This window comes from Ostrea edulis, chromosome 10, assembly GCF_947568905.1.
Source record: "Ostrea edulis chromosome 10, xbOstEdul1.1, whole genome shotgun sequence".
Taxonomy (NCBI): Eukaryota; Metazoa; Mollusca; class Bivalvia; order Ostreida; family Ostreidae; genus Ostrea; species Ostrea edulis.
In genome coordinates this window covers 27,370,408-27,388,554 of record NC_079173.1, presented here as the reverse complement: position 1 = coordinate 27,388,554, position 18,147 = coordinate 27,370,408, and the positions used below count along the sequence as shown (strand labels likewise).

At 35.5% G+C, this 18,147-nt stretch overlaps 1 long non-coding RNA gene across 2 annotated transcripts; it reads left to right on the top strand.

The window, feature by feature from the left end:
• Positions 1 to 8,074: 8,074 nt before the first annotated feature.
• Positions 8,075 to 10,558, top strand: LOC130051072 (uncharacterized). Of its 2 annotated transcripts, none has more exons than XR_008799492.1 (4): positions 8,075 to 8,252; positions 9,541 to 9,708; positions 9,951 to 10,156; positions 10,266 to 10,557. It is a non-coding gene; the product is annotated as an uncharacterized LOC130051072 (long non-coding RNA). The 2 variants fall into 2 exon arrangements; XR_008799493.1 differs by lacking the exon at positions 8,075 to 8,252 and adding an exon at positions 9,057 to 9,281 and having other exon boundaries at positions 10,266 to 10,558.
• Positions 10,559 to 18,147: the final 7,589 nt, after the last annotated feature.

Below are 18,147 nucleotides of genomic sequence, written 5' to 3'. Positions count from 1 at the left end.
AAGTCTTCACCCACAATGAGACTTCCCCCGGAAACCTGACTCTAGAGTGAGCCTTGGGGGAAGGCTCACTCTAGAGGAGGAGAACCCCCGGGAAATATCACTCTGGAGCCAGACTTCCCCGTAGGAATACCTACTATATCACTTGTTGTAGAGTCAGACCCCCCACCCCCTGGAAGGACTTCTCCCTCCATTTATTCCTGGTAAACTACAATTACTTATGGAGATTGTTTAGATACCAAGACCTTTTTTTGCAGAGCATTAAATGATTTTGCTTAAGTCATTCATTAAACTCAAGCGAAGAAAACGGTGAATAAAACACATTCAAATGAATAACTCATTCTAACTCACCAACTGAGAGAGAGAGAGAGAGAGAGAGAGAGAGAGAGAGAGAGAGAGAGAGAGAGATAGAGAGAGAGAGAGAGAGAGAGAGAGAGAGAGAGAGAGTTCATAGTTTGCGCAGGAGGGGGTGAAAGGGGGTGTCCCTCTAGAACGAAACTTCAAGAGGGTGTTATGCTTCTAGATTGAGTTTTCCCCCTGGAGATAAAGTTTATTCTAGAGCAAATCTGCTGGGGGAAGGCTCACTCTAGAGTCAAACTTCCAGGAGGAAGGCTCACTCTAGAGTCAGACTTACGCAGGGGGAAGGCTCACTGTAAATCCTGACTTCCGGGTGAAATCGCATTATTGTGGGAGTCTGGCTCTATAACACCTGTATAGGGGAAGAGCAAGTAAACAATGCATGTATTCTAGCAAAGTTGAAACTTGCAACTGTTATACTCAATGTGTGTTTGAAATTCGCTGTAAAATTAGCTAGACATGCAGGACTGACTGCTTGTAAAAGTTGTTAGCCCTGCCAAAGACCAACTAGCCCTGCAAAAGTAGCTACATTCTAAAAAAAAAAATACTTTTACATGTATTAATACATGTGTATGTCGTCTAATGAAGTACAATATACTTAATTCGTTTCTAGTACATTATATTCTCTTGAAATTTGATATAGGGTAGAATATGAAGTAAAATGTACTAAATTGACGAGGCCTGTCCATTTTGTTACAGGTACAATAATGAAATTGATTCATCTAAATTTTATTTAGCGGGAATTTTATCATCTCCGATCGGACGTCTGTATAAAGAAATTTGTTCGCCCGTTGTAAAATGTATGCGTTTCGTGCGGTCGGGCTCACGGTTATTTTAAACACTGCAACGGAATCAAGACTCTAAGTGTAAAAAGAACAAGAGAATGAAGTTGGGCGAAATTAGAAAAAGATCCAAGTGAATGTGCACTACAAGCTAAACATAATAATAGTTTTAAACCGCGTTCATGTTTTGGAGGAGTTGTTTGACTTGGGAAAGTGAGTACGTGACGGGGGAGGGTTTGTGTGTTAAATAAACATAAATATATTGTAAAATTGAAACAACTTTAGTAGTATGTATGGTTAGAATAGCATATTGAGACATGATTAAACTATATGAAATTGCAAAAATTAATCATAATGAGATTAAAAAATAACAGTATACTATTATATTAGTTTATTCATTGTTACTGTGATCATAAAAGACTAAAAGTATTTCAATTATTAGCCGTGCAACATAATTAAGATATATAACACAAAACATGTACACATTTATATATATCAAGACATGTTGTGCTATTTATTTTGAAAATAATTGATTATTTTGTCCATACATATTTGATTTCCCCTTCAAAACTAGGAGTCAATAACGTTGTTTTGAGTTCTTTTTGAAGGGATGCCTGAAAAGTAAATATCGTTAAATGACTTCGCGAATATGTGTAACGTTATTTGTTAAAAACTGCTGATTTGATAGTTTTTATCAAACTTTGACATCATTTTTGTTTAAAAAAACAAACTCGATTACCCCATTTTTTTTCAAAGATAAATTTCCATTTGTTTTTGTTTCGCTTTATTATTTATAGTATCCAAATGAACAACAACAAATTCTGTCTATTTTAAATTGAATTCTGCACTGAGTAAAGTCAATCACTATTACTGTCTATATAATTCAATGGAAAACAGTGTCGCTACCGTAAAAACAATGGTATATTGAAGACGTAATTATTTTTAAAAAAAATGTGCTGTTGAATGAAAACAATTTTCACAGAGTAGTATATACATTGTCAAGATACATCGGTGAGATTTCCAGGTGGGGTTTTCGAGTGAGAAAAAAAGAGTTGTATAATACTCGGACACACCTCCCTTTAAGCGACAGACCATGTTTGTTATTATGTGTAAATTGAATTGTTTCTATGCAAACGATATAATACTTTTCAAAAACCTATCCCCGATACATGATTTCGGCTCCTTCCTGCGAATATTGGCTATGCTTGAAGTGCTCTACTTCCTTACAATGACAACCGCCGCGGTTGCCAAAAGGTTCTAGCTTTCCCCAGCATGCTGAAGGCCAAGGTTCGAATTCCGGTGGCGACAAACCTAATTCGTTAAAACAGTTAAACATGTAGTGACAGTTCCATCGCCAAACGATCGGCACCAGGTATGAATGTCACGGGTCCTCTGAGATGACCTTAGAAACGGATGTTCCGTGTCACAGTAGGTGTTTCACGCTAAAGAACCCTAACTGTTCAATGGCCGTAAACACCGATCATATGTCTAAATCTGAAGTCCTTCACCGGTCTTGGTGAAGTCTCAATACGAGTGAAAAAATTCTCGAGCGAGGCGTTAAGCATGATACAATCAATCAATTAATCGTTGCAATTACCAACGACACGAAAAATTAGATCATCCTTTTTTTTGGTAGGATAGATCCCAACCTCATGGCAAACACAAAGGTTTACATCAGATGGATAAAGCTCTAATAAAACACTAGCACTAAAATTACACTAAATATACAAACGTATTTACAAATTACGTTTTTATTGGATTTGGTATGTGAATGGATGTTTTATAGGGAGCGAAATAGGACACGCCCTACTTGTTCAATGCACTAATTTACAATGTCAATATAGAAACGACTGCACAATGAGGCTATGATTGTAACGTTTATTTGTCTTTGATACGAAAACAAAATGAATATACACCTAACAGTATATGTACATGTATATACCAAACATTAATGAAAGCTGTACCATTTCAGATTCCACCACTGGTTCTACCGACGTGGAAACAACAGTTCCTGGTACGTATTATGGATCTATTTAATGAAAGGTTGTTTGATTACTGGTGGTACATGTAGCTTAAAACCTAGGACACTTAGTCTTTGTTCTAATTGTTCATTCGCCAAGTTTTCTATATTAAAAGAGAAAATCACAGGTCTATTTAATTAAACATCCTAAGATTTAGCATTATAAAGAAAGCACCGTGATAGCCTTGATCGCCATTCCTGGGACAAACTTTGAAGCTCTTTTCAAACAGCTGGTAAAGCATCACTATGAGTTAAAATTATAAAACTATCAACAACGGATGCTTACTCCTCCTAAACACCTGATTCCACCCTTGTGTGTTTAGAAGTCCGTGTTTGCCCTATTCTTACTTTTGCATTCTGTATTTGATCTCTGTAGATTTATTACTGTTCGGTATCTTCAATTTTCATAAATACAAACGAATCGAGTCAACAGCTGATCTACAGGAGTTGCTTAAAAGAGTTTTTGTTTTTCCTATCATTCTGCGTTCTTGGTTATTAAGTACTGAGTGTCAAACCTCCGGAAGCCTAAATTACTCTGAAATGAATCTTAGAAGTGGGTTTTTTCCTCTCCACCAAAGAAATATCCATGCATCTTCGTATATGAATATTATTATCTATTTAGATTTCATCCCAGTTTTCACTGATGCAGAAACTGTCGTTTCGACAATAACCGGATTTGGCAAGTATTCAACATGTACCAAACATTTTGAACATTGTATAAAACACTGATTTGTAAAGTAGCAATTTACAGTATACGTCAATGACACATGATGCATGAATTTATCAGCAATGAATGACATTGTATCTCTTGCCGCTAACATCATTGAAAACATCGATTTGAAATGGCTTTAAAGCTTGAAGAATTCCAATCCACGAGGTAAACTCCTTGTTTAGAGATTGGATTATTGTCCAATATCTAAACTACCCTCGGCATCGGAAGTAAGTTTGTTATTTTATGTAGTTATTTACAAATAGTATGACATACCCTATAAATGCATTTACATGCGCATATATATATTTGTACAGATACATCTCTAATGTTAACAATTTGCCCCACATACCATTGTGTACAGTGAGTAGGATTTAATTTGATGCGATTTCGAATGACTTTTAAACATTACAGACATCTGACATCTGTCTACATAATCAGATATGTCTTGTTTGATATGCCGCTGATTAAGGTGTTGTCAGTAGAACGTGGAAACAGTCATCATTCTCATACAGCTGACAATACGAGTCAACTGAATCTTTGCGTGATCCTGATTAATTGTAAAGTTGTTTTTCTTTACCTGGGGTCAACTTGCACAACAACTTACTGTTAGTTATTGTCTCAAAAGTAGCATATCGTCATGTGATTAGGAAAAATGATGATACCTTTATACATTTCAAATAAATTTTCGTACTGTAATATATATCATAAAACAGCAACAACGTTTTTTCATTCATGCATTGAAATCCATCAAACGGACACACTGTATAAAATGAAAAGTGATCAATTAGAACAGCTTACAAATCAATAAAACCACGGAAGATTCACCAATACACTGCTACCTAGAGACCGTAGGAGACATGTATCCCTGTCTTCAGCGCTGATGTGCCTTTATATCCATATATTCAACTCTGGTGTGTATTTCTATTCCATTTGTCAATGTTGGTGAGTAAAACTATTTTTCTCTCTATGGAATATGCTACTATAAAGCAAAACATCCTTCACGTACCTATGTAAAATGTTACACGTTTACTTGTTATGTACAAGTTCACCTTTTGTTCGGTGTCTATAAGGTATAATTTTACTCGGTATGTATTTATGATGTCATACCTTTTCTCGGTATATACATCGTATACGTTCACTTGGTAAGTTCAAGTTCCACTTTTACTTTAGTTATAAGTGTACTCGGTGTGTATAAGGCATGCGTTTACATCGAAGTTATTCGTGTACTCGCTGTGCGCGTATTTTGTACGTCTGGAGAGATGAGGGATCGAATAAAAAATCACATTATTTTCATGTTTATTACACTTATTACAATGACGACAATAATCACAAACATGTAATACGGTAAGTTTTAAATATTATTTTATTATTTATTTCTATTATCGTATTTGAACATTTCAGGACATCAGAAAAGATGTGACTGTTGGGTAAACAATGGCGTGGTCTGCTGTGGGTTTTTTCTTTGGATCGGTGCCAGATACTGACGGGCGGGTTAGGGTTGCCGGTTTTTCATACCGTTTGTTACACCGTTCTTGATATACTGATTTTGCCTATGGATTGCTTTGCTTACATGGTCAAGATATAAGACACACGGTAGGTATCCTCGTACGCACCTGATCCTACTTCTGATGTTTCCAGTAGTCCGCGTTTGTCTTATTCTCAATTTTATATTCATCTGGGAAGCCAATCAATTCAGAAATAATACAACTGTATGAAAGTTAATGTATAAGCTATTTCTAGTCATTTATATTGTGGCCAAATTTCATTTTGATAAAGCATAATACTAATTCATGCCTTTAAGTTCATGGTGACTTGATATCACGGAAAACGTACACGTATTTTAGTTTAAAATCCACTTGTGGTGTCATTATATTATACAGATTTTCAGACAACTACATAACATTGTTCTGTTGAGTTGATTTTTATCATTTTCTGTATGTACAAATTTCAATATCTCTTTGTCACTATGGGAATTTACATTTAACCAAAATATCGTGAACATTTTCATTTCAGATTAAAATCCAGACACAGATGGGATTCGAGCATTCTACATTCCGCACATAATTCAGAAGCTCTATCCACTACGCCGCTGGCGTTGACGACATCTGTTGAAGTAATTAAACAGATGTTCTATATGAAAAAATATACAGCGTCCTTACTTATATAATATTAAGATGTATATTCATAATGCATAAAATAAATTCTCTGTCCTCTATAAGAGACGGGACTTTAAGTGGGTCAATATACTCGTACCGTTTAAATCCTTACAAACAATGTACCCTTCGAGGCCTCGGTCCCATTACTTTTATGGAATGGATAGGTACTCGGGCATAAACCTATACGTAAAAATACCGTCGTATGCTTTTTTTTTTCCTGTTAAAATACATTCCACTTTTCAGGATGTAAGAAATTGTCTTGTTACAAAGTTTCAATTTTTATTTAAACCAAAAATACGAGTATGTAATACCATTCAAAAATAATAAAAAGTATAATAGTATTAACATTTCTAAAATAATATACCACCCTGTCTATGGTTCAAAGATATCAGACAACTGGCTATCAAAATCAATCGATGTGTTGTCAGACATAATTCTATACTGAATTACTTATAGCATAACCTGTTTGGAAGATACGGAATCACTTCAAATTCTGCTGATTACACCATCCCCAAATATATTTCAAGGACAATATGTTGAGAAGGGTGTAAAAATGATGAATACTGGATAACACGAGGTAAATTGAGCACCAATTTAAGGAAGGAAAATGGATGTTTTAAGATTTTATATGAAACTGGCGAAATGCTGAGGATTTGAATTTGAGACTATGTTACAATATGTTGGAGTCATAGAATATATTTATTTCTCGAGTCTCCTTTACATCTGGCCACTACTTTTCTGATTATGAATTACTTGTCTGAAATTTTCTCGCGAAATATGTGATGTTATTAAACAGTCAAAAAGTAAACTCTAAATACAAAACATAACTACAAGGCTTGCGACTTCTTCTTTACATGCAATTAATGTCAAATCTTAATATACAACCCACATTATATATACGATACATGATCAATATTTAAGTATTGTAAATAACAATTTAATGCAAGGTGAAGATAACGAACAGTGATCAATCTCCTAACTCCTACAAGCAATACAAAATAGATAGTTGGGCAAACACGGACCCCTGGACACACCAGAGGTGGGATCAGGTGCCTAGGAGGAAAAAGCATCTCCTGTTGACCGGTCACACCCGCCGTGAGCTCCATATCCTGATCAGGTAAACGGAGTTATCCGCAGTCAAATCAGTGTGCCAAGAACGGCTTAACAATCGTATGAAACACGTCAGACAGCATTTGACCCAATGCGAGGTTGTGTTGACGAACTAGATCGTTATAACGACCATAGAATTTGCGAAATGCTGACTTCAATCGAGACTGTTGAAATCCCTGTACCATCAACTTGTTTGTTAGTAGCATACCTCGATTTAAAAACTGACTATACCCAGAACACGCTCTTGCATATCGAATCAGTTGATATATATAAACACCATATGCAGGTGATAATGGAATATTGCTACATAAATGTGGGAAGTTGACGATGGAAAAGCTGAAATCATCCCGTTAGTCATACAGTTGAGTTGTCAGTTTGCCGTTAATGTCTACTACAAATATCTAAGTATGAAGCAGAAGTGGACGACTCTGTGGTGTCCTTTATTTCGAGCTCACAGGGATATATCAAATCGACATATGAATGAAAGCTATCATTGTTAATAGACAAAACGTTATCGATATATCTAAATGTCGAATTGAAGGTCACAGCGAGAGATTTTTTCTTCTCACGTAGAAGTTTTTGAATAAATTCTGCTTCATATGAATATAAAAACAGGTCAGCTAACAAAGGAGCACAATTCGTTTGTATGCAAATTCACAAAAAATCCTTTCCTCTTCTTGAAATCACCATTTATTTCGTACATCTATGTGGTATTCACAACAACACCTCACTCATCTTGCTTAACAGTTCTATAACATAAGGAGCAGTATTAAATCCACATTATTTTAACTATGAGACCACAATAATGTTGATTTTAAAACAAGCCTTCTAATACAGGGAAATGAGATGGTACAATGAAATGAAATGTGCTATATTGACTGCACCAAATTGTTCCTTCTTTGTTACAGATAAGCATTTTATCAACAGTAAGAGAAGGAGCAATATCGCCATTTGATGATTTGCCCACTGGACATACCACGACTGCCACTCCAGTTCACTCGGCTGTACATTGAATTAGTATTGCCTTCGGCTGGAGGGAGAACTTAGACTGTGATGGACTGGTGTCTCACTCTGTTACTCTTATCCGTTAACCACGTATCATTCCGAGGAATGACAATGTAAGCTTTCCAGTCTCCGTAGCTACAGAAGACATAGTGCCTATCTATATGATACTTGCTTTTTTCCGTTACATATTGCTTGTTGTTATTTACTACTAAATGTGACAAACATGAATAGGGTAACTTATTAAGAAGATCACAAAGACTTTAGATATGAAAAATATTTTTAAAACATTTTAATTGAATCCAATTTGTAGTTGATTTTAGATCTTTACGTTTGAAATATCAAATTTAATTCAATTGTTTTAACTAATATTATGGATGCAAGACAACATCATCTGAATTAATATCAATTAAGATCAGAAAAGTGTAGGTCCATTATGAGCACATCAGTTTTTCGAAACCAGCTCATTACAGCCCAATCCCAAATGTGACAGAAAAACTTCTGAATGTCAGAGAACCACATGCATTTGTTATCAGTCTGCAATACATCAATGGCTTGGTTTGTTGGAAAGTGTTCAATGAATCCACCATGTAATTTAAATTTTAAAAGTTGGCTTATTTTAGTTGGGTTTGCTAAAACGCGGTATTTCTTTTGGGTTTAACACATTCGCATGAACTTTCACTTTGCATGAATCGATCACAGAGGCAAACCATTTACAAACACCACATCCGTTTGCTTTAAATTTTATATGATATATGATTATGCATATCAAGTATTTGAAGTATAATCAGATTTCAATTTCAATTATATTAAGAATATCTAGCTTAATCAAACACATTTTCGTTTTAAAAACCCTGTGCTTGGAGAAAAATTGTTGAGGACATGATTTATCTTTATAGGTCTAGTTAAGCAAAGGGGGGGGGGGTCGTTTTAATTGGATGGGCTTTTTAAAACTTTTGTCGAATTGGTGGCCAGAAAAAAATGTACTAAACTTTGAAAAATTGAATTCTATTCTAGTCTTTTTCGGACTTAGGTTTTTGTAGGTTTATTCTTTTTTCTTAATCTATCTATTTTTTTTCTTTTGTTGTTTTTGTGGATTTGAGTTTTTTGATGACGACCTACCATCACAAGCCGTCAATTATCCGGTCTGAGTTTTGGCATCACCCATTTTCATTTTCGTAGAATCCATGTAAGAAACCGTACTGGAATTTAAAAAAATGCATTTGAGTTTTTTTCCTGATTATGCAAGTCTAAAACATTTAAACAACGGTGTTGATGATTGTGCAGATGTCACTTATTGCACGGAACTTAGATTTTAGCCACACTTGTATATGTTGTCCGTATTTAATGTGATTTATATCATTTTTATTTTTAAAAGCACATGCTAACATTGATATTTCAAAGGATGATCAGAACTCGTCAGTACCTCCGCAACTAGTAGGATTCAGAAGTATTCATAGAGTTTTTCACCCCAATCTCAAATGATGTGGTTGATGCAGAACCCGCATTCCTTATGGTGAACTGAAACTACTTCAAGTGAAAAGTGCCACAGGATGACAAAACTTTCTCATGGTATTTAGCCTCAGTTCGTCTCTTTCAATTGATCATTGATTTTCGTTCAGAACTCGTTCGTTTTAAATGACCAGAAAAATAACAATCACCATATCATTGTAAACCATTAGCAATGCTAATCAAGAATATACGGAGGAAACACCTGATCAGTTCAAACACAGTAAACTCATTTACTAAATATCTGCATGGCAATTGATTGATTGTAAATTGTTTAATGTACATCTTGAGAATTTTTTACTCAGATGGAGACGTCAACAATGCCGGTGAAGGGCTTCAAAATTTAGGCCTATGATTGGAGCTTACAACCTTTGAGCAGGGGGTCTTTATTCTGCCATACCTGCTGTGACACAGGGCCTCGGGTTTTGTTGTCTTATCCGAAGGACCGCCCCATTTAGTCGCCTCTTACGACAAGCAGGAATACTGAGGACCTATTCTAACCCGGATCACGGTACAATTTATGATTGCAGATATCATATAACCATACATCGTTTCATTTTATTGAATACATCAATGAGTAGTTTTAAAATCAATACATTGACTGTTGCAATACATTACAGGAGGTGTATCGTCCATAATCAGATCCACAAAAATTCCACAGGAAACCAACCAACAGGACGGACACATAATTGTGTACACTCGATTTAAGATGCAGATATTGAATTTAATTTCTATCAATATGTTGATGAGTGTATACATGTGATAACTAAGTGATGATACACAATATACTGTCTGTCATCGTAAATAAACGATAACATACGTGTTGTAATAATATGTGGTCAACTGACGAGAAAATTACGTTTTGTTTGAATAAAATATTTTATTTAGGCATGGCGGAGTCGAAATTATTGGTTGAAACTTTCATTTATGAACTACCAACTTTGTTTCCTCATGGACTTACCCATCATGCATGTTTTATTTGTGATTTTTTCATTTATCCAATGTTTTGAAAAGATGAAACTCGAAGTAGTAAGCCACGGCTAATAGAAATCTTCAACGCCTGTTTATAGTTTGGATTTTTAATCACCACTGAGATATGACTGAAATATATGCAACGCGACGGAAAACACCAAAGCTTCAAGCCCTATAAAAATTATTTACTCGCAATATTGCCGATATTTCATTCTCGCTTTCCTCGCTATATTTTGGTATATACATCGTTATTTGTATACACTAGTGGCAAAAAAATATAAAACGCGGAATTTGTGTCAACATCAATTTAAATGTTGCCCATGGTGAATAAATTAGGCCCTTAAAAGCCGAGTTTTTAATATCCCACACTACTTTCACAAGCAGTTGATCGAAGAAGGGCGTATGTGACGTCAACGTACCATGTGACTACCTAACTAATTAACTAGACTTTTTTTTAATTCGGGGCTTAGATTTAAGTTTGTATTGTGATTAATTTTCGCAATATTTCGGCGAACGAACTATTATAATTTATTATTATCAGCATAAGGAAGACAATCTGTATGCAATTCTGTAAAACTTATACGGTACCTATTTTGATGCACCAGATGCGCATTTCGACAAATAATTATAAAAATCCGAAATAACAAAAAAGCGTTCCCAAAAAAAGTGGAGTCAAATTCGTCTAAGAATAAGAGCTATGCATGAGGGGGATAATCCTTAATTTTGAAATGAATTTCTAAATTTTATAAAGCAATTAAATATACATCCGTATTTTCAAGCTCGTAACGAAGTACTTAGCTACTAGGCTGTAGAGACCCTCGGGGACTAACAATCCATCAGCAGAGGCCTCGACCCAGGGGTCATAATGTAAAATTTATACGGTACTAATGTTGATGGGGGGAGAGGGGGTATTACTCCCAAAGTTTGTACCTTTCATGCCAAAGGAAGGGAACAGAGATCGACAACCCCAAAATAATGGGAAATAATGACCTTTTTCATTCAAATGAAAAGGGGGTTGCTATCCCTTTAACCCCTACAGATCTGCCAGTCATTGGATTAAAGTTTTTGTTGCCAGATTAATACTAGGCTTTCGACTTCTGGACCACTCGAGGAAGCACCATCTGATTATGAAGAAATCTGCCTCGGTTACGATTGGTCGTGCCTTCAGTCTACACGGTAGGAAAGCAGAATATTTTTTGTTGTTGTTCAAACCATATTTTCATGCTTTTTAATATATATATTAGAACGGAAATTCAGAAAATGTTGAAGGTAAAACAGGGAGAGAACATCTACAACATTCCCTCCATTTTCCTAGTTTCAAATTAACTTTCCAGATTCGATTCAAGCCGCACTCTCATTACCGATGCTGACCCAATAAATAAAAAGGCAGATGAAAATAATAGTTGGAATTCGTCATTTAAAAAAAACCATTATTAAGCATAAAAACTTTTCTAATTAACGGTTTTGATTAACAGGGGTTTGTTGTAGAAATAAATGTCATACGAACGCACATACATGTGTTTAATAATAAAGATTGTTTTAAAAACTGAACACCACACAAAAACCTATAAACACAGGATATTAACTGATGAATAACAAACAATTTACACAAATTAGACGAATGCTATAACTACAGTGCTGAGCTTCAAGAAACACGTACGTTCGCCTTGGGAGTTCGCAGATAAAAGGAACAGATAAACTAGCACGTACTTGTACAATACCAGAGGACCCCGAGTCAGACCGCTATTTCTAAAATTTGCTCCCAAATCACAACAAGCTCCCCCCCCCCCCCCCCCATGATTTGGAAGAATGTTCAAATTCTGACAAGTTTAACCTGCTGCACTATACATTACAATCGTATGCATTTTGCAAATCAATGCATGCTTTACACCTATGATTTACTGTATAAGAAAACTTTATTCTATGAAACCATTAACACTCTAGCAGTCTAAAAGATGTTCATAACACAAAATGTCACGGCAAAACAGCGCATCCCAGAAAATCCACGAACAGGAAAATCACATCACAGAGTCACATATAGTCACGAACGTCGTCCCATGAACACGACATATGAAAGGTATCATCGTGGAGAGACGTGCCAGGACATGAAACACCACATAAACGGACATCACAATTCCAGATATCGAACAAAATTACAATTTAAGAAGTACTTGAAAGCATATCTATAGCAACACCACCGCATTACTCTTTCCATGGGCAACTTCGACAATCGGCTCACAAGAAATGAAACATTGTTTCTCCGAAAATGAGGAATATAATGTATTTATGAAAAAAGAATTCGATATACAGGCAAGTGGTGTTTTGTTAGCAAAATAAGACCTACGCATATTAACGTTGTGATTACATCATAATCCCTATGTACATTTTACGTCATGATATTTCCCCCGATATTTGTAATAAATCGATTCATCTAGAATGAACAGAGGGCATTCAAACCATCATAATAAATCTCATAAACAGCTGTTATAATAGTATAACACACACTGTACACATGAAATGTGAATATAACAAACAGTGACCAATCTCATAACTCCTATAAGCAATACAAAACAGATAGTTGGGCAAACACGATGCGGCTACTTTTGTTTATTGATTTATAGTACCATTATTTCATCTATAGGTGTGGGGATTTCAATTCATTGCGAGTTCCACTTATTGAATTGTAGTACAGTTCCCGCAACATTATTCTTGACATGATAAACGATAAAACACGATGCACGCACGATATGACAGGATACACGCATGATACGATAGGACACATGCACGATACGATAGGATACACGATAAACCTGATAATCGCAAAACCTGATAAACGATCTGCACGATAGACCTGATAAACGCAAAACACGATAAACGATCTTCACGATAAACGGAAAACCTGATAGAAATGTTGTAAATTCAGAATCAATTTAGACAGAACGAAATTTTGATACCGATAACATATATAATTACATTATTTTGGCAATAGTACTGAAGGGTTTCAATATTCATTATACACCTAAAACGTATAATTTCTTAATACACGGTCGTATTAAAAAAAAAAATTCAATTTTCTACGCCATCACAGCTAAAATCAGAAAACTAAACTGTATACGGTATTTAATTAATTTTTTGATATCTATATGAATTTCCCCTGCCAATGATTCTAAAATTATATAATGTTTAATATATAAATCATTCTGGGGATTAATTAAATGTAATATAATGTTGTGATATCATGGTTCAGTAGCTCTCTAATTATAATGTCTATTATCTTGAATGTGAAATAAACCAAGGAAATTTTTTTGTGTAACGAGGAGGGGGTTATTTTGCATCAAGCTCTAAGTTCACTGGTCATTCAACAATTACAATTATTTTCATCATGACCGCTTTAAAAAGGATCCACTGCATTACACCAAATCTTCTTACGTTAGATATTTCTACACGGAGTGATGATTGATATTCATAAGTAATTGGAACATATGTATTTGAATTGATATCTTAATAACAAAAATAAATAAACTATGGGGTAAAAATGAATAAAACACGGCTTTTTTAAATTCACAATTTTGAAACGGTTAAAAAATTATGTTTAGTATGTAAAAAAAAAATACAAATAATCATCAAACCCTGTATCAATTTCCAGTATCTACCCTTGCACCCTTTTAAAACTTAATCTTCTAAATGTGTCAAATACAATGTCCCTGAGAATGTTTGCAGTCAAAACACGGGTGATACACAGACACTCACAAGTTCAATGGTGGATATATAAATAGAACACAGGTGGGAAAAAAATCGGAAGAAAACGAGCCTTTATTAAAATATATGTAATAAACAACGTACTTTATGAATTTTTCCTTTCAAATCGAAATTTCCTATGTCTCTTTTAGTGTTAATTACAAATAATTGTTTCTAGACAAGCTAATGTTTATGAACTGTACATGAAGGAGCTTTCAGATTTACTGTCCCCGCTTTGCTCGGCAAACCACTGCCTACTTTTCATATTACTTAGAATGAAATTGTGATAAATTCTCACCCTCTCGGGACAGATAAATAGTTCTTCGTTTGCCTTAAAATCGACAGATTTATGTTCTCCTTCAAATAGATTATCTTCACTCGATTCCTAAAAATAGCTTCTTTAACAAAACGAATACAGCTTTCGAAAAGTATCGTAATTTTTCATTAGATTTGATATACAATCCCGATAGTTTCCGAAGCTACACGATAATCGATTTTCACAATAAACGGAAAACCTGATACACGCAAAACACGATATACCTGATAGACGCAAAACACGATAGAAAACGGAAAACCTGATAAACACAAAACACGATACGATAGAATTCACGCACGATACGATAGGATACACGCAAGATACGATAGGATACACGCACGACAGAACACGATAGAAATGTCAAGAATAACGTTGCGGGTACTGTACCATGATTTCATCTACAGATGACTTCATCTACATGATGTCTTTAGATTGATTTAATGATATGGCGTTTTTCATATTGATTTGAAGCATTGAAATGTGTTGTTTTGTATGCATAGAATATATATACGATGTTACTACACAAAAATGTGGGTTTTGTCACTTCTTGTATTTCTGTCAACGTCATTTTAACGTCACACTTTACATACTAAAGGATTTGCGTTAAATAGAACAAACAAAAAATGTACATATCTGTGATTCATTGTAAAGTGTGTCTTAAATTTAAAACATAATCCCTATATATATATATATATATATATATATATATATATATATATATATATATGAATGCTGGACAACTCGCCCCCAAGACAACTCGCCCTCAAGACAACTCGCCCCCTCCTCGGGACAACTCGCCCCCAATGCTATATATAATATCACAATTTATTTCTATTTTTGTTATTTTGTTTGTACAAAAATTTATACTTTTAACCCAGTAAAGATACATGTACGTCTTTTTATTTTGTACTTTAAAACGAATAGTGAAATTCTAATAGAATTATACACAAAATAGAAAAATGGTATATTTTTCATAATTCAATATTGAATAAGAATTATATTTACTGATCTTCACTTATTTATTTAAAAGAAATAACATTTTGGGATATTTAGGGGGGGGTGTCAATACGGTATGTATACTTCATAATATTTAGTACAACGTTGTTTTATACTTATTATTTTCACGCGACGCGGCGATTTCAAAGTGAAAAGTGAGTATATAAACGTTCAAAATAAATCCTTAAGAGCGGGGGAAATCAAACAATTAGATTTAAAGCAACAAAAACAGATAATTGATAATTAATTATACCACGCCGGCTGAGTAGCCGGCTAATACACTCCCTATCATAACCTAGCTTGTGTCTGCTGTAATTATATATTTTACATCAAAGTGATGATGAGTATACTCAACCCAAGCACTGGAGTTTCACGGCTTGTGAAAATTAAATTTTTCGTCTTGCATAAAAGACTCGAAGTTCGGAATTTGCAACAGTTTGATCATGGCTGACTTGTGTTGCATTTGCAATCTTCCAGTTCGCCGGCGCCAGGAAGTTTTATGTTGTCTTTCTTGTCAAGGGAAGCCGCATAAAACTTGCACCCAAGGTTTGTTAATTGTACAATATATTTTTTTTCAAATAACTTAATTCATATTATGATTTTTATCAAAAAACTCTCAGAACTGATTAATTTGAGAAACGCAAAATCTACATAAAATGAACATAGCTGTAAAATTATATCTAAAAGTTATATAAAAATTACAATATTATCATTATTCATATACGATTTGTCCGTAGGCATTACTAGAGAAGATTATAAAAGAATGAAGACCTCTGGAGAGATCCTTTTCAATTGCGCAGATTGCTGTGAGCCAACCATCCCCTATGCCGAGTCCACCACCGCTATTCCCCCACCCGAGATGACCATGGACACGTCCTTGATAAACCCAGAGGCAGAAAGCACAAGGATTACAGACATTGAGCCTGATACATCCATCGTCATCCCCACTATCCAACACAATGAACCAGTCAATGTAGAAGAGGACTCCATCGTCGACCATTCAGCCCCGGAGGAAGTATCCACCAGCGAGGCCAGCATCACATTCACTGTAACCGAGGGAACCACACAGCGTGGAAAAAGAAAACTTGTAAGCAGCGATGGATACACATTCGTGGTAAAGAAGACCAACAACAATAGCTCTGTGTTGTGGCGATGCAGCGTGCGGAACTCCAACGTTACGTGCCCAGCGTCAGTGAAATAACAGGGAGACAACTTCATCATGAACGGAAAATCCCACAGCCATTTCTCCAAGCCAGGGATTTTAACAGCAGTCCAGATGACGAAGAATATCATCCACAAAGCCAAGGAGGACATCTTCGCCTCAGCACCAACCATCGTAGAGGACATCATGAAGGAATTCGCAGACCCACGAGAACCAGAGCATGCCAGACCGAAGTTTATCAACGCCGTAAGGACAGCTAACAGAAGACGGCAGACAGATCGTCCTAATGAACCCAAGGACATTCATTTTGAGGTATCATTAATTAGAAATACACTATCATATTTTGTAATAATCAACTTTTATCAAAATAATTATTTTATTTGAATGATTTTATTCCAGATCGACACCGAGTTCTTGGGCCGACATACATCGGATACATTTTACAGAGGAGACGTGAAGGTCGGAAGCCATCGCCACCTCATCTTTGCTAGTGACCAGCAGCTTGAGCACCTGTCCAGAGCGAAGACGTGGTTCATAGACGGCACCTTCAAGGTTGTGGCCAGGCCATTCGTGCAGCTGCTGTCCATCCATTTCTTCGCCAGATCCGGGGAGGATATGAAGCAGCTGCCAGGGATTTTTGTCCTGATGTCCCGCAGGAGAAAAAAGAATTACAAAGAGGTATACATTTACTGGTATTTAAAAATATTATAATTCCGGTTAGCGTTTCAGATATTCAGAATTAGAATTTAATGTTTTAAAAATGAAATAATTCAGTACATGTATATATATAAGAATGTTTAATTCATTTCGTTTAAATTTCAAGTGCTTGCCAACATCATCGATCTTCTGCCGAATACCCCTAACGTCGAGCTGTTGGTAGCTGATTTCGAGGAGGGCTTATGGAGAGGAGCCAAATCTGTTTTCGGTGAGATGAGGATACATGGATGCGCCTTTCACTGGAGACAAGCGGTTTGGCGCCATGTACAGGAGCTTGAACTACAGGTAAAACTATATTTATCAAAGGACATGTATTGTCAATTTGAACGATAATGAAATGGTAATTAATTATTTGGAATTATTCTTCCACGTATTCTAATACTATAGTACATGCAATTTATTTTTCATTTCAGATTGACTACTCCCAATTGGACAGCATCCATAAATTCATCAGGAAACTCCTTGCTATCCCATTTCTCCCCGAGGAACAGATTCCACCAACATTTTTCGCCTTGAAGGAGACCGCCACAACCCAGCGGCTAAGCCAGCTGTGCAACTATATCGAAAGAACTTGGATATCAGGCGACACATGGACACCTGC